The following is a 24,911-nucleotide window of genomic DNA, read 5'->3' on the forward strand; positions in this document are numbered from 1 at the left end:
GTTTTATTCCACCCAGCAGTGAATGTATCAATGTTGGTTACAAAGTAGTCCATTGAACAATTTTGCTTCCTCTGTAGAGTTCAGGAGGTGAAGTTCCAATGCTCATCTTGGCCAAGACTGTCCCTGGCACTTATTCAATGCCATGACTTGATACTTTTCAGATTCTGGTGCGTAGGCTCAAAGGTTTCAATATGGAGTGCAGTGGGATTCAAAATGGAGTATCGGGTACATTTCAGGCTCAGAAGCCGGATTACATGAAAGAATAGAAAAGAAACAATTTTAGAACAAGACTAAATGAATGCACTGTATACCACTTATCTCTACTCTATTCCCATTACTTTATATTTAACTTTTGCGATAGAGTTAAGCAGAACGAACAACTTAGCATAAGAAGCAGTGCAAGCTTCATGCATGCTTTAGGACACAGGCAGCCATTTTAGTTCTAGTGCGCAGAAGCAAAAGATTCCCTCCGAAGCAGAAAGTACGTCATGTCACATGAGTGTGACAGACGCATGCGCAGTAAGAAATCCTACGTAGCAGCGGCCATATTAATGCAAGCTGATTATCGTTAGTAAAAGCACATATGCAAGCTTCACTTAGATGTCATGTAATGCAATATTAATAGGACAAACATGTTGATTAGTACATTAACGTTATGTCGAGAGGACTGAATACAAGCAAGTCGCATTACGTGCAAATCCTTGCTCCATCAATCCCCTCTTTGATGATTTTTTATATCATCACCAATTAATGAAAGAGATGCCAACTTTTCACATTTCACCCAGCTCAATTTCTTCAAACTTTCTATTTTGTTTCTTTTCATTGTTAGTGTGAACGTTTTTCACTTTCTTGTATATATTCCCATTCATTTCTTCTAACTCAAGTTCATCAATATTTCTCTTTTTCACTCTTTTATTTACTGTATATGTCTTTTTGTGCTTCCGACATTTGCAACAAATTATTATCCCTAAAATCAGTAAGCCTATTCCCACCATTGGCATCACTATTCTACCTACAAAACCTTTTCCTACATTAGAAAGCCAACTACCTATAGAGGAGAGACCATCGGTAAGTCTCTTCCATGCACTATCAACCTCCAGTGGGTGAAGCTCTTTTTCCAAATTAGTAATATTTCTTACATACCTTTTAATTTCAACACTTTTGTCAGGTATATAAGTGCAACAATGTTGCGCTTTCAACATTCTACCTACTCCGCCCTCTTTTGATAATAATGTATCAAGAGCAAGTCGATTTTGTAAACCCATTGATCTGATGGCAACCAATTTGGTATTGACCATTAAAAACCCTCCAGCAGCATCAGTCGATAACCGATCCACTACTGTTGACAATTTGCAAATTCTTTGCGTATTCAGAGCCACCCCGCTGTACGTATCAATGCACTAAATATATCACCTAATATTTCTCCAAAACTAGCTCATTTGCTAGGTATAAATCCATTAGTTTCTTCATTGTTTCCAGTGATTTTGTTTACATGATATATCTTTGGGAATACTATTCCAAAATAACAGCTCCCATACCATTGATCTGGCAGTTTGTAATAAGCCTTGTTTCCCCATATAAAATAAATTCCAGGAAACACAGGTTCAGTTCCATCTTTGAAACCCCAACCTCCAATTACCTTATAATTGTGTTCACATTCACTGGAAACAATGAATTTATTGTTATAATAACTTGTCCTTTCTCTATGGAGACAGAGTTTCCCTTTCTTTTCAAAATCCAGCAACATAGCAGCACGAGTCTTGCCATTTGGGGTGAACCCTATATTTTCAGCCCATTTAGGAATTTTATGATTCTAATCATTTTCCTTTCTTTGGAAATTCTCTCTCCTTTTCTCAACCATATTAAAAAATATTTTCTCTTTTTCACGTAATAAGCTTGTTAAATTATTCTTGTGTGCTTCAGCTACATCTATTGTACCTATAGTTAGAAAATATTCACCCATATAACGTGTTACATCACTCTTAGTATGTACAGGATTCAGGTTACTATGTATAGGAAGTTCAGAAAATTCTACATCTGAATTAGAATAGTAATACTGCAAAGGTCTTTTCTTATAGGATAAACTAGCTAAAATACTACATGAAATACCATATGTTAGGGGTAAATGATGATACGTAACCCCCTCAGCAACTGATGTAGGTAATTTCATACACACATGGCAATCTTCTATTTCCATAGCTTCTACACAGTGTACTAATAGATTTGCAAATACATTTAAGTGAGTTCTGTTTTTAATTCTAGTATAATGTACCCCTTCCTCATCTGATGCTTCTAAATCTACCTTCTGTTGTGTAATGCTAAGTGCTTTTTCTTGTGTATCTATTCTTCTAGGTGTATCTATCGTGTGTAGCTCATTAGTATTATTCTTCATGTCTCTACTCATTATGTAAGGAATAGCTATTGTCAGTCCTAACCATACTACGAGTACTATCACTATACTACATGTGCATATTCTACAGCATGTTTTTAAACAGTTTCTTTTCGGTCTTCCATTAACAGTATGATCAGCCATTTCTGACCATGGAGACTTAACCCCTCTTTGTAGCTTTTACACAGTCTTTCAACCTGTGAAATTTTCAAGTTGGTCTCACTTCTCCATCAGTCTGATCAACAATCAATTCCTCATCACTTTCGTCACTTATTTCTAAGTTTTCAAAATCTTCAAGGACAATGTAAGTCCATTCAGGCCCTCTGAATTTGTTATTCCGCCTTTTCAGTCAGGGACTTCTCCTTCTTGGTTGTACTGTAGATTGTTCAGTTTGACTTGTTATTTCATTTACTTGTTGTGGTTCTTCATTTATTGTCTTTAGACGAAATCTCAGTCTGCTGACAAACCTAGGCCACTTGTCTCCTTTTCTGAGCCTTTTAGCTGGCACTGTGCTCTGGCCTTCTTCCAGTGTTCTCTTATTTTCATTCAGTGTGGCACATATATTTCAATATTATCCTCTGTATCCCTCTCTATTTGACTAGGTCCAGGTCTTATTTCGGTTTCTTCCGCCTGGTTACTAATCTTGCCTTGTTCAGGTGTCTGTTGAATTTGATTTTGATTTGATTCACCTTCTTATTCCTGAACACATTTTTCTACTCCTACCTGGCCCTGCTAAAACTCTTCGAACCCTTGATTTTCTTATGCCTGAGCTCTCGCCCTATTACCTATCTTTCCCTCCTCAGACTCAATAGTTCTTGTTGGAGTGTCATTTGTCTGAGTATTCTGATCTTTCCTTATCTGATCCTCATCAGAATTACTACTGACTTGGATTTCTGTAATCTGAGTACGTTCTTCTAGACCTATCTCGTCCTCACTATCACTCTGACTGTCTAAATAAGTCTGACTCCTGGTTCTCATGTATTCTGCAGGTATGTAGACTACTGGAATCCAATCATCTTGACTGGTGCTTGGTTGTTCCTCTTCAGCTACTTCAGGATCAATATCTTGAGACCCCTCAGCTGCACAACCTTCAGCTTCAGTTTCATCAGGTTCAGTCACTCTTTTTGTGTGACTTGCATGGATCCAGTGTGGAACTCGTTCACACTTTACAGCTGTGGTGGTAACCAGAATTACTTGACGTGGTTTTCCCCACCTTGGTGCAAGGCAAGATTTTCGAGTGTGTTTCTTTAACACTACCCAATCACCTGGTTTCAGGTCATGTGCTGGAGTTGCTTGTCTGGCAACAGCGTCTCCCCAAACCTAGTGAGAGATAGAACGCACTTGGTCAGCCAGTTCTTGCAGTACTCCAGTACTAAATCATCAGATATATTTATCAGCTTGTGTCCTGGCACCCATGCTTGCCTCATTGCTCTTCCCATTAGTATTTCATGAGGACTCAAGCCTGTGTTCTGGTCTGGAATACTTCTGAGTCCCATCAGAACCAGAGGTAAAGCATCTGGCCACTCTAATCAGGTAGATTCATACATCTTTCCCAATCTTGACTTAATTGTGACATTCAGTTGTTCTACCACTCCAGAAGCATCTGGGCGGTATGCACAGTGCAGCTTTTGCTTAACGTACAATGCTTCACAATTAGGCCAATTATTTCATTATTAAAATGACAGCCTCAGTCTGATTCAATTGTTACTGGAAAACCGAACCTAGGTATGAGTTCTCTGAGTAGGAGTTTGGCTACAGTGATGCTATCATTCCTACGTGTGGGGTAAGCTTCCACCCATTTTGAAAATAGGCAGACAATGACAAGAATGTATTTTAGTCCTCGACAAGGGGGTAACTGAATGAAATCAATCTGTAATCGTATGAAGGGACCCTCTGCCTTCCCAATCTTTCCTGGTAGCACTACAGTTTTCTTTCCAGGATTCATTTGTTGACAAGTTAAACGTCTATGGCAAAGTGCTTCTGCTATGTTCCTGAATTCCGCATTGAACCATGACTGTCTGAACAAACGTATCATGGCATCTCTCCCCAAATGAGAATCTCCACAGAACATCCTAGCCATAGGAAAAAGCATACAGTCTGGTAACACAGGTCTATCATCAAGATAAACAATGACACCATCTTCAACCCTTCTCTGACAACCTATCTTCCTCCACTCTTCCTTTTCTTTTGGTTCTGCTTCATTTTGCAAGTCTCTCACTTCTTCCCAGGTTCTCACACCTGCAAGCAACATAAGTTGGCAGCTGTTTCCACCCACTTCAATTTTCTTGTTTATAGCCATTTTAAAAATTGCGCAATGTTGGGCTAACTGGTCATCATATCGGTTACCAGCTGTCACTTTGTCATTTCGAGATTGGTGAGCATCACACTTGACCACAGCCACTTCTTTTGGCAATTGGATTGCTTCAAGCAAATCTTTTACATAATGACCATTTTTAATAGGAGTACCTGAAGAAGTCAGAAACTACCTTTGCATCCAGAGCTGGCCACAATCCTGCAAAACCCCGTAACCATATTGGCTATCAGCGTATATGGTTACTTTCCAATTTTTCCCAAATTTGCAGGCTTTTGTTAATGCAACCAATTCAGCTACTTGTACAGAATTGACTCCAGGTGAATAGGATGCTTCAACTGGACCCCCCAAAGTACATACTGCATAGGCAGCACTCAAACCTCCTTCCTCATGTCTCATGCATGAGCCATCTACAAATAGTTCATATTCAGAATCAATTAATGGCTCTTCTCTTATGTCTGGACGTGGTTTTGTACTGTATTCAGTCAGGTCAATACAGCCATTTTCGACTTCTCCCTTCACTTCTGCAAAGTGTGAATCAGGTAGCAGGGTTGCTGGGTTCAGAATATTACACCTGGCAATGGTTACATTTCCTGCACCCAGAATGATTCGCTCATACTTAGTCAGCCGACTAGGAGTTAGGTACTGAGTCTTGGTCCTTGTTAACAAAATCACAACTCCGTGTGGAACATACACTGTCACTGGATGTCCCATAATAATGGACTCACTTTGCTCAAGGCTCATGCAGGTTGCAGCAACTACTTTCAGACATCCTGACAATGCAGATGCCACTGGGTCTGGTGTGGAAGAAAAATATGCCACAGGACGTCTCATTAGACCGTGAGTTTGTGTCAGAACTGAAAGTGCACAATTATCTTGTGTATCACAGAATAGTGCAAAATCTTTTGAATAGTCAGGCATCCCTAATGCTGGAGCTGTACACAGATATTCTCGTAATTTCAAGAAAGCAGCCATGCTTTCGTCATCCCTTTCTACCGGGTCTTTTGCTCTTTTCTTTGTCATTTGTATCAATCGTTTTGCTAGGACTGCAAATCCCACTATCCATTGCCTGCAGTAACCTACAACTCCGAGAAACATTCTGATTTCTTTCTGAGTTTGAGGTAGATTCATGTTTTTCATTATTCTGATTCTTTCTAAGGTAACCCTTCTGACACCTCTTTCTATCTGATGCCCCAGATATTTCACTGATGTGGTGCAAAATTGCAACTTTTCAGGTGACACCTTATGTCCTCCTTCACCTAAATGATTCAGTAAAGCAATGGTATCAACAACATAGTCATTTTGAGTTTTAGACGCCACCAATAGGTCGTCTATATACTGAACCAGGACTGACTGTCCGGGCAGCACTTTTTCGAAATCTGATTAAAAATCGATGAACTCTCTGTATACCCCTGAGGAACGCGCTTCCAGACGTACACATGAATGTCGAATTCGAAAGAAAAAATAAATTTGCTATCTGGGTGCAATGGTATCGAGAAAAATGCGTGACAAAAATCTATCACGGTATACAATCCTGCTTCCCACGGTATCTGATACAGAATTACTGCAGGATTTGGCACAACTGGACTGCATGGGACAACAATTTTATTGAACAGCATGGGACAACAATTTTATTGATTTTGGGAGGTCTTGTACGACCCTATACTTCCCACTTGGTTTCTTTATGCCACTTATGGGCGAATTACATGAACTACTCATTATCTCTTGTAAAAGGCCTGTTTCAACCAAACACTTTATTTCTGCTGCAACACCTGCTTTTATTTCAGGGCTAATTTTGTACTGTTGAATATTTGGGTAAACTGCACCTTCTTTTAATATAACTTTTATTGGATCGACATTTGCCATTAATCCTACATGCCTCTTGTTTAACCCCTTCCATGCTCATGACGAGCTCAGCTCGTCTTGCAGTACACTGCTTGTGTGCTCATGACGAGCTGAGCTCGTCATGAACAATGGGATTCAAGGATCTGCAGCACAGAGGATGAATTGTTGTAGCATTGATGTGGTTAAGAAGGGTCAGAGACTGATAAGAGCAGCAGATGAGGAGAAAGCAGTAAGTGCTACCTCGTTGGGTAAATGTATCGTGCTTTTCCTGCACTACAGCTGTGTAAATGCCCAGAAGAGTTGTGTTCAGTGACCACATGTGTCTGTAACTTTGCCACCGCGCCCATAGGTGCCGAGGTCCCTCGAGTGAGCTGTCCATCACAGTGGGGGAAAGGGCGGGAAGAGGTTGCATAGCCTAGTATGTGTGGGGCCGGGCTTAAGTGCGAGTTCACATGCCTCTTGTTTATAAAAGGTCAGAGACCGATAAGAGCAGCAGATGAGGAGAAAGCAGGAAGTGCTACCTCGTTGGGTAAATGTATCGTGCTTTTCCTGCACTACAGCTGTGTAAATGCCCGGAAGAGTTGTGTTCAGTGACCACGCGTGTCTGTAACTTTGCCACCGCGCCCATAGGCGCCGAGGTCCCTCGAGTGAGCTGTCCATCACAGTGGGAAAAAGGGCGGTAAGAGGTTGCATAGCCTAGTATGTGTGGGGCTGGGCTTCTGTGCGAGTTCACATGCCTCTTGTTTATGAAGTGTCAGAGACCGATAAGAGCAGCAGATGAGGGGAAAGCAGTAAGTGCTACCTCGTTGGGTAAATGTATCGTGCTTTTCCTGCACTACAGTTGTGTAAATGCCCAGAAGAGTTGTGTTCAGTGACCACATGTGTCTGTAACTTTGCCACCGCCTCCATAGGCGCCGAGGTCCCTCGAGTGAGCTGTCCATCACAGTGGGGAAAAGGGCGGGAAGAGGTTGGATAGCCTAGTATGTGTGGGGCCGGGCTCCTGTGCGAGTTCACATGCCTCTTGTTTATGAAGGGTTAGAGACCGATAAGAGAAGCAGATGAGGAGAAAGCAGTAAGTGCTACCTCGTTGGGTAAATGTATCGTGCTTTACCTGCACTACAGCTGTGTAAATGCCCAGAAGAGTTGTGTTCAGTGACCACTACTCATTATCTCTTGTAAAATGCCTGTTTCAACCAAACGCTTTATTTCTGCTGCAACACCTGCTTTTATTTCAGGGCTAATTTTGTACTGTCGAATATTTGGGTAAACTGCACCTTCTTTTAATATCACTTTTATTGGATCGACATTTGCCATTAATCCTACATGCCTCTTGTTTAACCCCTTCCATGCTCATGATGAGCTCAGCTCGTCTTGCAGTACACTGCGTGTGTGCTCATGACGAGCTGAGCTCGTCATGAACAATGGGATTCAAGGATCTGCAGCACAGAGGATGAATTGCTGTAGCATTGATGTGGTTAAGAAGGGTCAGAGACTGATAAGAGCAGCAGATGAGGAGAAAGCAGTAAGTGCTACCTCGTTGGGTAAATGTATCGTGCTTTTCCTGCACTACAGCTGTGTAAATGCCCAGAAGAGTTGTGTTCAGTGACCACATGTGTCTGTAACTTTGCCACCGCGCCCATAGGTGCCGAGGTCCCTCGAGTGAGCTGTCCATCACAGTGGGGGAAAGGGCGGGAAGAGGTTGCATAGCCTAGTATGTGTGGGGCCGGGCTTAAGTGCGAGTTTACATGCCTCTTGTTTATAAAAGGTCAGAGACCGATAAGAGCAGCAGATGAGGAGAAAGCAGGAAGTGCTACCTCGTTGGGTAAATGTATCGTGCTTTTCCTGCACTACAGCTGTGTAAATGCCCGGAAGAGTTGTGTTCAGTGACCACGCGTGTCTGTAACTTTGCCACCGCGCCCATAGGCGCCGAGGTCCCTCAAGTGAGCTGTCCATCACAGTGGGAAAAAGGGCGGGAAGAGGTTGCATAGCCTAGTATGTGTGGGGCTGGGCTTCTGTGCGAGTTCACATGCCTCTTGTTTATGAAGTGTCAGAGACCGATAAGAGCAGCAGATGAGGGGAAAGCAGTAAGTGCTACCTCGTTGGGTAAATGTATCGTGCTTTTCCTGCACTACAGTTGTGTAAATGCCCAGAAGAGTTGTGTTCAGTGACCACATGTGTCTGTAACTTTGCCACCGCCTCCATAGGCGCTGAGGTCCCTCGAGTGAGCTGTCCATCACAGTGGGGAAAAGGGCGGGAAGAGGTTGCATAGCCTAGTATGTGTGGGGCCGGGCTCCTGTGCGAGTTCACATGCCTCTTGTTTATGAAGGGTTAGAGACCGATAAGAGCAGCAGATGAGGAGAAAGCAGTAAGTGCTACCTCGTTGGGTAAATGTATCATGCTTTTCCTGCACTACAGCTGTGTAAATGCCCAAAAGAGTTGTGTTCAGTGACCACGTGTGTCTGTAACTTTGCCACCGCGCCCATAGGCGCCAAGGTCCCTTGAGTGAGCTGTCCATCACAGTGGGGGAAAGGGTGGGAAGAGGTTGCATAGCCTAGTATGTGTGGGGCCGGGCGTCTGTGCGAGTTCACATGCCTCTTGTTTATGAAGGGTCAGAGCCGGATAAGAGCAGCAGATGAGGAGAAAGCAGTAAGTGCTACCTCGTTGGGTAATTGTATTGTGCTTTTCCTGCACTACAGCTGTGTAAATGCCCAGAAGAGTTGTGTTCAGTGACCACGTGTGTCTGTAACTTTGCCACCGCGCCCTTAGACGCCGAGGTCCCTCGAGTGAGCTGTCCATCACAGTGGGGGAAAGGGCGGGAAAAGGTAGCATAGCCTAGTATGTGTGGGGCCGGGCTTCCGTGCGAGTTCACATGCCTCTTGTTTATGAAGGGTCAGAGACCGATCAGAGCAGCAGATGAGAAGAAAGCAGTAAGTGCTACCTCGCTGGGTAAATGTATTGTGCTTTTCCTGCACTACAGCTGTGTAAATGCCCAGAAGAGTTGTGTTCAGTGACCACGTGTGTCTGTAACTTTGCCACCGCACCCATAGGCGCCGAGGTCCCTCGAGTGAGCTGTCCATCACAGTGGGGGAAAGGGCGGGAAGAGGTTGCATAACCTAGTATGTGTGGGGCCGGGCTTCTGTGCGAGTTCACATGCCTCTTGTTTATGAAGGGTCAGAGACAGATAAGAGCAGCAGATGAGGAGAAAGCAGTAAGTGCTACCTCGTTGGGTAAATGTATCATGCTTTTCCTGCACTACAGCTGTGTAAATACCCAGAAGAGTTGTGTTCAGTGACCACTTGTGTCTGTAACTTTGCCACCGCGCCCATAGGCGCCGAGGTCCCTCGAGTGAGCTGTCCATCACAGTGGGGGAAAGGGAGGGAAGAGGTTGCATAGCCTAGTGCGTGTGGGGCCGGGCTTCTGTGCGAGTTCACATGCCTCTTGTTTATAAAGGTCAGAGACCGATCAGCGCAGCAGATGAGGAGAAAGCAGCCTCCTGGTCACTGGAAGTACAGGGGGATTGCGCTCGAGAAACTCGTGGATGCCTAGAACCCCATCACGGATTACAGCTAATTGTAGACGGTAGATCTGTGGCGAAAGCACACCTGCCTAGCATCGACGGTGCTCACTAGATTCTTGGGCTGATTATAATGCGTTAATGAATTTGAGCTTCAACTCGGGCACCTGCTTTTTTTATCTGTAAGTGCTTCCTGCTGAAGTTTAATTGTTGGGACAGGCGCCTCGTTGCCTAATTGTAACTATTCTCTGACCCTGCTTCGAGGGTCAGAGCAGGGTCAGAGAATAGTTGCAAGTAGGCAACGAGGCGCCTCAGGAAGCACTTACAGGGTTACAGCAGGTGCCCAAGTGGAAGTTAATTTCTTTGTAACCATTTTGTAAATGGTTACAAAGAAATTAGCTTCAACTTGGGCACCTGCTGTAACCCTGTAAGTGCTTCCTAAGCAGAATTCGTCCCACTTGCGGATTCGCGGATTTTGCTGCGATTTCGCGCGATTCGCGGATCGTGAAATCGTGGAAAATCTGCAAATTCCGCGAGCGGAACGAATTTTCCGCCCATACTTAATCGCTTCTCCGGAGAGGGGTAGGTTTGGAACATCTGCTGTTCTCACAGTAGAACGGGTAGCACCAGTGTCCAATAGAAAGGTGACACCATTTCCTTCAACTTTTCCTTCAATGTATGGACCTGGCTGATCTACCGGCAAGGAGACGCCAAGTACGCACTCCTCGTCCTCCCCTCTCAGGCACCGTCAGTATGTGTCCTCACAGAAAAACGTATCACTCAAAAGAAATTGTGATGTTGCTGTGTCTCTCCTTTCACTTCCCTCCCAATTTGTGGTATCCACACTCTGATGTACTTTGCCATTAAAATTTGGCATAGGTGAAAGGGGTAACTGGTTTTGTATTACCTGCTGCTGTTGCTTCCGTGACACCTCATTCTGCGGATTTAAATCATTAGTTTGCATATTACTGTTTTGCACAGCCTTACACTTGTTCTTCCAGTGCCCCAACTTGCCGCACCCGTGACAAGGAAACTTCTTTTTGGCTTCTTCTCTATTGAAGTTTCCCCTGGGCTTACCCCCATTACCATCACCTTGAGTCTGGTTATTGTTCATTTGGCTCAATTGAAGTTCCTGTTGCTCTGCTAATTTCACTTGTGCCCACATTACCTTTTCCTTCAATTCTTTTTTTTTATCAAGTTCATCTTCACAATACTTTGCATATTTAAGAATGTCATTAATCGGCTAGGCCTGCCAGCAAATGTTATGATCTTTAATCCATTGTGAAATTTCTGGTCTTAATCCTGACACAAACCGATAGATAAAATGCGTCATGTCTTTCATATCAATATTATCCAAACCACTATACTGTTTGAATACTTGTAACAGGCGTTCATAATATGCATGCACAGATTCATCTTTATTCTGAGTGGTTCTATCTATTCTAGTCCAATCAGTTTCTTTTGCAGGTAATCCTCCCTTAGAGGTAGAGTATTACTTGATTGTATTTCTTCAAGACTTCATCAGAAGGTGCTCCTGTCTTTGGGTCACTAGGGTACTCTTCACTAGGCCAATCAATAGCAATTTTACATTCTGTCCACAAATCTACAGGAACAACAATGTCAAATAATCCATCCAAATCTTTCAAAAGACATTTCGAAACCTTCACAGATCTCTCGACTTGTCTGTACCATTCTACAGGTTTTTCTCGGAATTTTGGGGAAATCATTTGTAAATGACAAAATATCCTGTCGGAACCATGGGACATGTACATAACCTCCACCTGGTACCTCTCTCATGGGACATAACCTTTCCTACCTTTTCTGCTTCTTTTAACACATATTCGGATGCAGTTTGTTTTGATCGGGCTTCTTCTTTTTTCTTTGCCCACCTAGTTTTCCATTTTTCTATGTCACCCCATTTCTGCAATAATGCCATAAATTCCCTAATTTGTACTTTTCTACCTGACACATTCATATTTTCCAAATCTTTGTCAGAAAATTCAGCTCGATATGGTTTCTGTCAGGGTTCGAAGTGTGCCTTCCTGAATACAGCATGGTGACTACATCATCCAGAAGGCCATCCTTCTGGGAGGAGCCATAGGTGCCTTTTATTCACGTGAGAAGCTAGGTGCTGTGCACGTGATTTTGTCTTGATGGATAGTGGTTTCACGGACGCCCTGTTCCCGCAGTGCCCTTTGTGGAGTTTCCTTGGTGTTTGTACCCTGATGTAACACGCGGCTGCAGTGTTACGTCCTTGATCTTTGGATACTGTTTGGTTCAGAGTGAGCGGACCGCTCTGCTTGTGCTTTTCTCTTTCACCTAATTACGGCAGGGAGACGCTGGATTTGCCCCCTCCTTGGCCGTTTTTGATATTTGGATGTTTCTATGGGTTTTCTGACCAGGAGCCACTGGATTGCCCCCTTCCGAGTCAGAACTCCGGTGGTAGTAATTACTTGTCCGGGAGCCGCTGGATTTCCCCCTCCCGAGACAGGAAGACAATTGCGGTACTTGGTTGAGTATCTTTCCTAGAGTGTTGATTTGGACTTGTCTCTTATTCAGAGGCAAGCAGGAGAAGTTGCTGACCGACGTTAGTTGCAGAGTCGTATCTGTAACCACAAGACAACTTTTGGGGAGCAAGCGCCATCTACTGGTAAGGAGAGCATCGTTTCTCTGACTTTCTCTCAGCCTACGAACATCTTAGTCTACGGTTGTTTCTGGAAAATTGCAGAGTTGGCTACAGTGAACTGTTTGTTCTGCAGTCGTGGATATATACTCCTTTCTTTTCCTTTTGCCTTTACATGGGATTCATGAGCACATCATTGGATGAAGTTAATCCGGGGTGCTAGAAGACCATAATTTCTCAAGGGGTGGAGAATGTTTGGTATGTGTGCTTAGCGGTCAAGGGGTTTCTGGGTTAAGGGAAGGAAGAAGGGGAACTAGGATAACGAAGTGTTCTTTTCTTATAGGAAATGCTTACCAGAGAGTGAGAAAGAACGTATCATCCATTTTATATGAAGGAAGTGGTTCAACGCCTGAGAATATATCAGGTAGGGGCTGTGCATATAGATAGAATAGCACCATAGAGAAAGGGAAGCCTAGCATTAATGTGTGGTTCTTGTCTCCACAGATATCCCTTCCACTGCAGCTCCCCCCCTTACCTATCCCTCACCTGCTTACTACCATGCTCAGTAAGTACATTCAGTCAGAGTGCGGAGAAAGCTGAAGGTGGAACCCCATTAGCATCATCCTGATCCTGAGGAGCCGTTGGACCGTGACAGTTTCTGTAATACTTTAGATTTGCCAATGTCAATTCCAATATTAGCTACCATATGCATTAACTTTTCATGAAACACTCTTGTATTTCTAGTAATACTTTTGCATATGAACAACAATTCATCTTCACTGAATGTATTTAATCTGTCCAATCCCACATTTCCAGCCATAATTTCTTCTAATTCGACTCTTAATTTGAATATATCCAATACTTTTGCTGTGACTTTGTTTTCTCTATTTCTCGTGTCCATCTCTCTATTTCTTCCGGGGTTACTACTGTGGCACTTTTTGTACCTGAGGATATCTCCATTTATACTTCCCTAGAATTTATAGGAGTGGTTTTCCTGACCGAGTCACTCACTGGTTCTCTTATTGGCAAATCCATCAGGGAAATCACTGACTCACATTCACTTGCTTGATCATCAATTATTAAAGGTTCTTTTCTTGGCTGAACTACAGGTCTAGTCAGAGCGGGAGTTTTAGGACTAGCCTGCTTATCTCCGTATAAAGGAACAACTGGGCCAATAGTTACCGGAATTGTTAAGGCTTCAGGACTTGTATTTAATTGGGAAATGTTCTGAATCAACTCACTTCTTTTTTTATTTAATGCTTCTCTTTCCCTGTCTCATGTACCACTTGCGGAGTCAGAGGTGGTTTCAGGAACAGAGCATTTGTATTAACTGTGCTTGGCTCCTCATTATAAGGTGGTGGATTTTTCATTAATAAATCCTCCAAATAATAATCATCCTATTCACCACTAGTCATTAAATGTTTCGTTTTGTCAGTCCTCTTACTTCCAGTAGTTTCCTCTAAAGTTAATACAGGATATAATCCTTCCACTAACATGGACTGTCTCCATTGTTTAATTTGTTTGTCTCTTTTCTCTTTTGGAAATCGGGGATAAAACTTACTCCAATTCCTGTTACTTCTGGGTCTATCTCGCTCAAAAGCCTCAGTTTCCCATTCCTCCAATGCCTCATACTGCGTTAATCTAGGTCTGGGATCTAATTCATTCATGCGAGTTCTCAAATTGTACAAAACTCTGCCATTAAACGTACCATTTTCTGGAAATGCTAAAACACCATCATCTTTTTTGTACTCCATCCAGTTGTCTAACCACACACAAGTGTGATAGCCCCTTTCTACCATCATGTATGATGTGGGCGTATTTGGTGGTGGAATAATAATCCCTTCTCTTGTTTTAATTGATTTATCTTTCTTGAAAAAATTCTTAATTCTTTTAATGAATGACATTTTTATTTTTCCTCCGTACATGATATAAGGTCTTCCTCTTATATACTGGTTTTGCACAAACCCTAGATATTTCCTATCGGGTCTACTTCCTACAATCGGACCACATATAATTTAAATGCAAATCTTTAGGGTAACTCTCAATTTGTTTACAAAATTACTTCCAATACCACCACATCTTTTATTTTTCAGTGACCAATCAAAATTTAGAATTCAAATACATTCAACCAGTAGTTGCGCGGCTTTTCTCGTGAGACTAGTTCTCACGCTCCTGTACTCACCCCTCCTTTACAATTATTACCTCAGCTACATGCCCGCTGTCTCAACCAATACCAGCGCGGCTCTGAGTGACGTCAGCGCAGCTCCGCGACTGACCCCCTCCTTTGCAAGGTAATACGATAACTTATTCTTTCACTTTTAATACAGATTTTATTATTCAACAACGTAAAAGCATTCGCCACTGTACCTGAGTGACTAATTTAGGAAAGATAAATTTCACTCACTGCGAGTAAATCCCTTCTGCTTACTCTTCATAAACTACGAGTAGATCCCTTCCGTCTAACCTCCATGCATGCATTGAAGAACTTGCTACTTGTTCAGACTTATCCCTTCTGGGATATTCTAAGGCCAAAGTTTCACCAGCGAACCCCTTTGCTATCAATCAAGCTCAGACCAACCTGCTACTCCTTCCGTGTGACCCTTTCTAGGTGATATCCCACAAAAAGTTTTGCTCGCAAACTCTTTGCTATCATTTATTCACACATTCATACAGAAAATCCCTAAATAGTGCTTCTGGTTTTACCTAACCATGCAGTTATTTCCTACAGGTAAGTGACCACACTGCAGTGTGGCTTTCATTTACCACCCGCTATTCTGCCCTCGGGGATTCCAGACAAAACATAAAACAGGTACAAGCAAATTATTTTGGTTAATACATAAAATCAATACAATCAATAATACAATTTCAAATATGTAAAAATATTTTAATTAATCAACTAACTACAACTAACTACCTATCATAACCAAACCCTAATCATCCTCTGCTACCAAAAGAAATACTGATAGAGCGCGCAGGTCACCCAACTCAGTTTACCATACTCACCTGGGCCCATGAAAACAACACAACTTAACGTTAGTTGAATCAACCTGTGCACTTGCTCTAATCAGTGATTTATAAATTTCATTTAGAACCTATACCATTGACTTGCCAATCCTCGTCATCGGTACCTAAAGTCCTATGGGATAAAAGGAGTTAGAATAAAAGGTAGAATAATAACATTTGCACTTGTATAATAACCACAAATTCAGGAAAGGTTTAAACACTTTATCTAAATTTCTTAAATGTCTTAATCCAAATATTAACCATCAGAAAACTTTCAATCAGGAAAATAATGATTAGAATGAAAATATGCAGTGATTTCATAAAGCAGTCTTTTACACATTTGACTTTAGGGTGGGAAGAGAGAAGGAAACAGTACAATGACATACCCACATTGAATATTTACCTAAAATGATGTGAAGAACTAACCCTGGCCACGGGTCAGTTTAAAGGACAGAACCCCGGAAGTGCAGGCAGCATAAAGGCAAGCAGGTGCAGATCAGAATCAGGACAGGTAAAGCCAAATTGGATCAGGATAGGACCACCAAGGGCTAAGACCAGCACCCGCAGTTAAAGTAGCAATGCCTGCATTACTCCCTCTCTGCAGCTAACAGCCAGAACCCGTTAAGAGTTATCGATCTCTCCAGCAAAAGTGCTTCGCCAGCACCTCTGCTCCCGATCACCTATTGAGTGCGTTGGGTCAGTGACAAGTTAGCTATTCAGACAAGTCGGACAAATTAACTGGCTAAGCCTACTCTAGTTATACTATTTTCCAGGTCAGTGTACCACCCCCCAATGTTGAAAGTGTAAGGATCCCCAATTTTGATTGGACAAAAGACGGGGAGATGTCATCACACCATACTAAAATGAAAATTTTCCATAGAAAGGTTAATTTTACGTTCCCGCCCATCAATTTTATTTTCCCATGCATGTTTTATTCCACCCAGCAGTGAATGTATCAATGTCAGTTACAAAGTAGTCCATTTAACAATTTTGCCTCCTCTGTGGGGTTCAGGAGGTGAAGTTCCCCAGCGCATCTTGGTTAAGACTGTCCCTGGCACTCATTCAATGCCATGGCTTGATGGTTTTCAGATTCTAGTGCGCAGGCTCAAAGGTTTCAATATGGAGTGCAGTGGGTTTCAAAATGGAGTATCAGGTACATTTCAGGCTCACAAGTGTGATTACATGAAAGAATAGAAAAGAAACAGTTTTAGAACAGGACTAAATGAATGCACTGTAGTCCACTTATCTCTACTCTATTCTCATTACTATATATTTTAACTATTGCGTTAGAGTTAAGCAGAACGAACAGCTTAGCATAAGCAGCAGTGCAAGCTTCATGCATGCTTTAGGACACAGGCAGCCATTTTAGTTCTAGTGCGCAGAAGCAAAAGATTCCCTCCAAAGCAGAAAGTACGTCATGTCACATGAGTGTGACAGACACATGCGCAGTAAGAAATCCCGTGTAGCAGCGGCCATATTAATGCAAGCGGATTATCGTTAGTAAAAGCATATATGCAAGCTTCACTTAGATGTCATGTAATGCGATATTAATAGGATAAACATGTTGATTAGTACATTAACGTTATGTCGAGAGGAGTGAATACAAGCAAGTCGCATTACATGCAAATCTTTGCTCCATCACCCCCTTGGATGGCGACATTAATCACATCCCCTAGGCTTGCCTGTTCTGGGGGAGTATTACTACGTGGTGCTAGAGCAATACACTCATCTACACAACGATGCTGTAAAATCTGAGGTTCAGGTTCAAAGCTAGTTGCCGCAATAAAGGTTCATAAATTATAGTTTAAGAGGGGTTCCAAAGAAGAGGAACCAAGTTCCATCAGTTCTTTCTGCCTCCCTTGGTGAGTACATTTTATTTTGGCCAGTCAATCTGTTTCTTCCATATCAGATAACACATTGTACCTGTTAAAAGTTTGAGAGTTTTACCAGTGTCCTTGAATGGGTTCAGCATTATTAATCTTATAATCATTCACAATCCTGGTACGAGGCGGATAAAAGAAACCAAGCGGCAAAACTTTGATCTCACCCAATGCTAGTGAGTTCGTACTTTTCACCCATAGTATGTTCCTCACAAGCGCTGGAGTTTTAAATGTAAGGACAATGCAGTCTCCTGGGACTGTTTTACCGCGAGTTCCAACCCACTGTACCCTTCTTGCCATCTTAAACTCAGTGAAGAGTTGATAGGTTAATCCTGTCCTCCTACCTAACCAGTGAAGTGGTTTCTTTTTCTAGTGGACCCTTTTTTGGCACATTTGCCAAAACAACTACGTACAGGGTCGCATCAGATGGTACATCTAGCTGTTGATCTATTGGATATTTGTCCGAAAGATGTCCTGAAGAAAGGGGTCCTGAGGTTTGGTAAAACTGTGGCTGATGGGCGGGAGGGTTAAACCTATAAGCATTTCCTGTTATTGTGGTAACCCTGTGCCCGTTCTCTAGCTCTATAGTGGTTAAAGAATTAAGCATCCTTGTCTGTGGGTAAGGGTTGTTTCCAATATCATTTAAACTGTCTAAAGGGTTGGCCAACTTCACAACGCTTATTTTCCTAGAACTTGTGTCCACTACACATGGTTGCCTGGTTTGCCTGTTGTTACCTATATTCACGGAACCTGGGTCAGCAGGTATCGGGTCCCTGTCATTAGCTTTGATGGTTTTTCTAGACATGGATTTTTCGATGAGGGTCAATCTATCTCCCAGTTGATCTAATCTGACTCTCAGATAAAGATCCAGTCTTTCAACCAGGATCGTTAAATTCTTCAGGTCGGCGCAGTGGATGTCACTTCTTTTATTGGCATCTTCCTTCCCCTTGTGGGAACCTTTTGTAGTTCCTGCTCTTTTTTCCCTTGTTGACCCTGTCTTGTGGCAGTAAGCGATATGGGCTTTGGTTGTTTTTTACTACCCTCACCAGTGGGCTGTTCACCAATTTTTTTCTCCCCTGGGACTGAATTCTTTTGCTTCTTCTGAGGAGGTTGTAACGAGGACTCAGAGTCACTCAATAGAATCTCCTCAGAAAGATGCTGAGTACAACCATTTAAAATTGTGTTTTACTTTAGACATTGACCCGAAAGGTCCGAGGCTTTTGGTTGTTCGAGTTCTGGGGAAGAGCCCAGAGTACCTGCTTCCAACGATTCTACTCAAGATGATATCTGCTTTTCTAATGCCCCCATTGCCCCTGTGTGGTAACTTAATAGGGTTTGTTGTGTATCACTAGGTGCTCGTATTGTTCCTCTGTTCTTGGGGCTTGGCAGCTTCCTTTTACCCATGGCGAATTTATATGATAAATACTACTCAGTACTCAGAACAATAAACAGGGGCCTAGTGCATTCCACGTGGCACTTATACTTATTGCACCCTTCAGAAATAATCCTTTATGCAAACCCACAGTAAATTCAGACAAACAATACAGATAACAATATGAGAGCTGAAATCAACTACATGCTCAGCGTTTCCCCAATATAATTCAATAAGGAGCCACAATTGCAATGTGTCCTTACTGTCATTTTTAGTCAGCTATTCCCATACAAAGGCCAAGAGGATCGGCCCAGCCCAGCCTCATCCGGGCACAGACGTCAAGGACGGGCCCGCCCTTGGCCCGCAGGCGTCCTACGCCGCGGGCGCCCCGGTGAAGATTTGAAGGGCAGCCGAGTTCCTGCGAGAGCGCACTGCCTCCTGGGGATTGAAGTCCCAGGCAGTCCTGTGTCCTGCGGTCGTTGGCGGCAAGCGGGTCAATGTGGCTGGCAATGGAGGTCCTCGGGCTTAGTTCAGGCCCCGGGCAGTGTGGTTGCAACAAAATTAACAGCAGGTCAGTTAGTAGAAGTGTCCCGTGCCGCGGGAGCCCCGGTGGAGATTTGAAGGGCAGCCGAGTTCCAGCGAGAGCGCACTGCCTCCTGGGGATTTAAGTTTTAGGCAGTCCAGCGCTCCGCGGTCGTGGGCGGCAATCGGGTCGATGTGGCTAGCAAAGGAGGTCCTCGGGCTTAGTTCAGGCCCCGGGCAGCATGGTTGCAAAAAAATTAACGGCAGATCAGTGAGTAGAAGCGTCTCGCGCCGCGGGAGCCACTGTGGAGATATGAAGGGCAGCCGAGTTCCCGCGAGAGCGCACTGCCTCCTGGGAATTGAAGTCCCGGACAGTCATGTGCTCGCAGTCGTGGGCGGCAAGCGGGTCGATGTGACAGGCAAAGGAGATCCTCGGGCTTAGTTCAGGCCCCGGGCAGCGTGGTTGCAACAAAATTACCAGCAGGTCAGTGAGTAGAAGCGTCCCAAATCAATACTCAAATACAACTATATTATTGTAAACTGGATTTGTTTTTCGATATTTTTTTACTTACCTTTTTAACTATAGATAGTCGATATTTTTTTGGTCAATATTTTTGTTTCAATATTTTTGTAGGTCGATGTTTTACTAGTCTGTAATTGGTCAGTGAACATATTGTACTTAATATCGTTAAGAGTATACTAGTGCAGTAGATGTTTCTGCAAAACTCAGTATAGGTGTGTGTGGAAAAGAGTTTGGTAGTGGGTGATGATGCTAAATGCTTGGAACATCCTGAAACATGTATGGACATTTACAAACATTTCAAAGGTTATTACCTACTTTGAAAAAACACATGAAAAACACATAGAAATACTCCTACAAAAGAAAGGAATAAGTGTGTTTTCATGATTGGAAAGGGAAGTGAACACATGCACATTTAGGGCCAGATGTAGTTAATCTCATTTACCAATTCTTAAATACCGAATTTTACCGATTTGGTATTCATGAATCGGTAAATGAGATGCAGATAAAAAATCAGTATTTTTTACCAAATTGGCCCATAGGAATGAATGGGAAATACCGAATCAGTAAATACCGATTCGGTAAATACCAATTCGGTAAATCCGAATCGGAAAGCAAGCAAAAGTGAAACTTAAGAAAACAGCCAATCAGGTGCTACCACCCTCCCCCAACCTACCAGGAAGTGGCTACGCAGGCAGCTGCAACTAATTAGAAGGTTCTGGAGAGGCAGTTGGAGCAGAGAGACTGAGAGCAGCAGCAGCAGAAAGAGTTTGTGCAGTTTAAAACCTGTAAAATGGCAACCAGCAAAGACACAGAGCAGACAGAGAGAAAGAGAAAGCTGAAATTCAGCAGCATGGAGCTACAGGTCCTTGTGGAGGAGGTGGTTAAGGTGCACCACAAACTGTTTGGCAGGCAGTCCCTCACTGTGGCTGAATCTGCCAAAAGGAAGATTTGGCATGAAATACTTGACAAAGTGAATGCTGTGGGAGTGACCACCAGAGTCACAGAGGATTTGAAAAAGAGGTTCTATGACCTGAGGAGCCTCACAAAAAAAAATTGCAGATCACCACAAGCAGGCATCGCAAACTGGTGGAGGAAAGAACACAGCACCCCCCCTCACTGACCTGGAGGAGATGGTGGCCACAACCTTAGAGCCAGAAAGCATCTGCGGACTGGGAGAAGTGGACAGCTCAGCCAAAGCTGCAAGTAGAAAAGGTCAGATGCATGCACAGCAATCCCCCTCACACCCTCATCCTTCCCTCACCCCTTGAAGTTAAGTGACCCCAGTCCCGGTGTGCCTGCACCATACAGTAGCAATGCATCATGGTACATGTAGTCAGTTAATGAAAGACCATGTCATACAGCACAGCAACGACCAAGTTAGGCAAATAATTGCAGACATAATGAAGGGCAGGCAACATGTACATTGTGCAATTTGAAAAGATTTAATTGTAGTGGCTGTGAGACATTTGCGCTTAGCTGATATACGCTCATATGTTCACAGGTCACACATCCAGAAGGCAGTCACAGGAGACTGAAGGCATGGCACCCGAGAGGGATGAAAGTCAGGAGCCAGGTCCCAGTGCATCACAGGACACAGGTGTACCGAGTAGCCAGCCACCTTCCCAAGACCCTGAAATCACTCAAGAATTGCAGGCATCCCCACTATGTTCACAGTCCCCTCTGTTAATGTCTTCACCAGATGTGCCAGCATCACTGGATGTTGAAACACCTGCAGCACAACCAAGCAGGAGGCATGTCTTTCCCCCACTGATAGAAATGGAAACAGCTGCCGGTGAAATGGAGCTGGAAGACACGCACACCTTGCATTGGAGATGATATCTCTGCCACACTGCAGTCCAGCGCAGAGGTTGACCGTAATAGCACAAGACGCCGCAGAGTCCAAGGAAGGAGTGAAGGTGCACGTGGGGAGGGGTCCAGTGTGTTCCAAGGCCCGGAGGGGAGCATGGCAAAGATCCAGAGGATGCAGGGAAAGGCCATCATGTCCTGTCAACGCCAAATGCGCAACCTGAATAGCAATATGGAAGAAATTGGAAAGGGCATCAGGGAACTGGTGGAAGTGAACAAGAACATGGCTACAGGGATACATGAAATGACACAATCGGTGCAGCTACTGTGCACGAAACTGGACACAGAAATAGCATCAAGGTGCAGGGAGAAGCAGCGTGCACTACAACACAACAAAGCAATTCACCGCCTGGCCACAGCCACATCGCTGCTATGCAGGCGTAGCATAAACAGTCAGGAGGTCTTGACGCAAAACAGCAATGTGGTGACAAGGGGCAAAGCCGGTATGACCGGGGCTCTTGAGGCGCTAATAAATGCTCAAACAGCACAAACTGCTGCTATTGATGTGCCAGAGAGTGAAGGTAGCACAAGTAGGAGCAGCATGGCAAGCCCCCTTTTTGTAAAGATAAGGAGGAGCAGCAGGTGACAAGGTGAGGCTACAAACCAAACGCCCAGCGAACACAGTGAGCCACATACATCTGGTATTGCTAAGCGTGGACGCAAATGAACAGTGAATATTATGGGGGAGTGACCCTGGACATACAATTTTGAAAGTTCAAAGTTTGTGTTGCACATTTGTGCCTTGGATACCTGCGTAGTGACAACATTAAACTACGTTGGGTGCATACTCCACCTGTCTGTGTCTGTTTACTTACTGTGAGCATTGCAGTTAAATGCTTTCTGGTGCACTTTTGTTCTTTAAAATAAAAACGTCATTACAAAATTGAACTAGTGTTCTAGCATTCTACATATGTCTTTGTCTCATTACTTACTCAGAAATAGTTGCGTGTAATATCCTCACGTCTGTATCTGCCATCACTTGGTGTTGACACTCCAGCATGTTGTGGTTCAGGCACAGCAACCTCGTCGTCATGATCCTCAAAGTCTGACAACTCCACCTATGGGCCCTTCTTCACAGCAAGGTTGTGCAACATGGCACAGGCATTAATGATTTTACAGCAGGTGATGGGGTATACTGCCGGGCACCTCCACCTTTATGCAGGCACCTGAACCTTCTCTTCCATATACCAAAGGTACGCTCCACAATATTTCTTGTGCTCTTGTGGGCCCTGTTATATCTCCTTTGGCTGGGTGTTGAAGGGGTGAGGTAGGGGGTGAGGATGAAGGAGCGGAGGGCATATGCACTGTCTCCTAAAAGGAAATGGGAATACATTACTCACGTGCATACATGTACTTCTTTCTGCAATAGGTGTTAATGGGGTCGCACCCTGTCTCTTACCTAGCAGGTAGCCTTCACCAAATTCCCCTGCTGTCAGCCGTGCATAGATACCGCTGTTTTGAAATATGAAGGAGTCGTGGGTTCTCCCAGGAAATTTTGCCACAAGGTCAGGGATGGCGCACTTGGCATTGCAGATCACCTGCACATTGATGGTGCGGGTGGACTTCCCATTCCTATATATGTATTCGGTGGCAGCAGGGGGACAAATGGGAATGTGGGTGCCATCAATGCAGCCAATGATATTGGGGAAACGCGCCATCTGATAAAAGTCAGATTTTGTTTGGACCAGTTCAGCATGGTTTGCAGGGAAAGATATATAATGGTCCATCCTCTGTAACATGGCGTCAAGGAATTTGTGGAAAAAGCGTGGCAGGCTGCTCTGGGTCACCCCACCTACCGCAGCAACCACACTCTGGTAGCTCCCAGACGCAAGCAGGTGTATGCTGCACAGCACCTGCACGTGGGGTGGAATGGTGTGTGCCCTTGCGGTAGTGTGCTCCAACAGTGGTTGGAGGTCCCTGATGAGGTCCAAGATGGTGTCTGGGTCCAACCTGTACCTCTGGAGTATCTCTGCCTCTGTGAGCATGAACAAGGTGATCCTCTGTCTGTAGACCTGCTCCTGTCTCTGCCATTCCCTCTCTCCTTCCTCCTGTAGCCGTAGCCGTCTCGCAATGACATAAAATGCCGCCATTGTGAAAAAAGTATTGCATTTTGTGTCCTTTTTTATAGGCTGCACCTGGTTACCACCTGATTTCAATCCATGGTAAATACAGACTCTTAAATACCGAATTTCAAGCAAATTCATTATTTAAGAGCTTACCTACATCTCAATATTCAATTTTACCACTTCTTATTTACCGATTCAGTATATTTACCAAATCGGTAAATTTACCGAATCGGTAAATTTACCGATTCGGTAAATGTACCGATTCGCAAACCGTTGCGATTCGGTAAAATTACCGAATCAGTAAATTTTCGGATTCTGAATGTTTACCGATTCGGTAACTTTACCGATTCGGTAAATTTACTGGTTCAGACGATTTTCTGCCCCCTACATCCCAAATGCTCAATACCGGTCGAAAACGGCCGAAAATCGGTATTTTCGGCCGTTTCCGTCCTGTAAAGGGCTACCTACATCTGGCCCTAAATTGGCTTTTTGAGGAAAAAAACATTTTAAAAAGTGTTATTTTATAAATATGTTCAGAGAATATATCTTTTTGAATTAATTAGAGAAGATTTAAGAGGCAAATCAATGGACCTATAGTGGAATGACTCAATGACTCAATGATCATATGTTCTAGTAAGTAATACACATCAATGTTCAACATGAAACATACATAAAACAAAAACAGAGAACAGGTGTATATGAAAATCCTGATTTTGTCAAAAGATTAAGAGGCAAATAGAATTATAGTACAAATATATAAACAGGCCTACAGGGACCTCCGCCTTTTCCTACCCAATTGATAAATTTATGAAATAGGAAAGGTGTCATCAGGTCCTACAGAGTATAATATCTATGTATTATTGTTTTTTTCCCTGTAGGCCTGTTTATATATTTGTACTATGATTCTATTATACCCAAGATATTTTTCCTCATTGTGCCTAGGGAAGTGTAAGGATTTAGTGCTTCCCTAGGAAATCCCACTGCAATGCCCATGGCA

The sequence above is a fragment of the Lissotriton helveticus genome, chromosome 8 (assembly GCF_964261635.1).
Source record: "Lissotriton helveticus chromosome 8, aLisHel1.1, whole genome shotgun sequence".
NCBI lineage: Eukaryota > Metazoa > Chordata > Amphibia > Caudata > Salamandridae > Lissotriton > Lissotriton helveticus.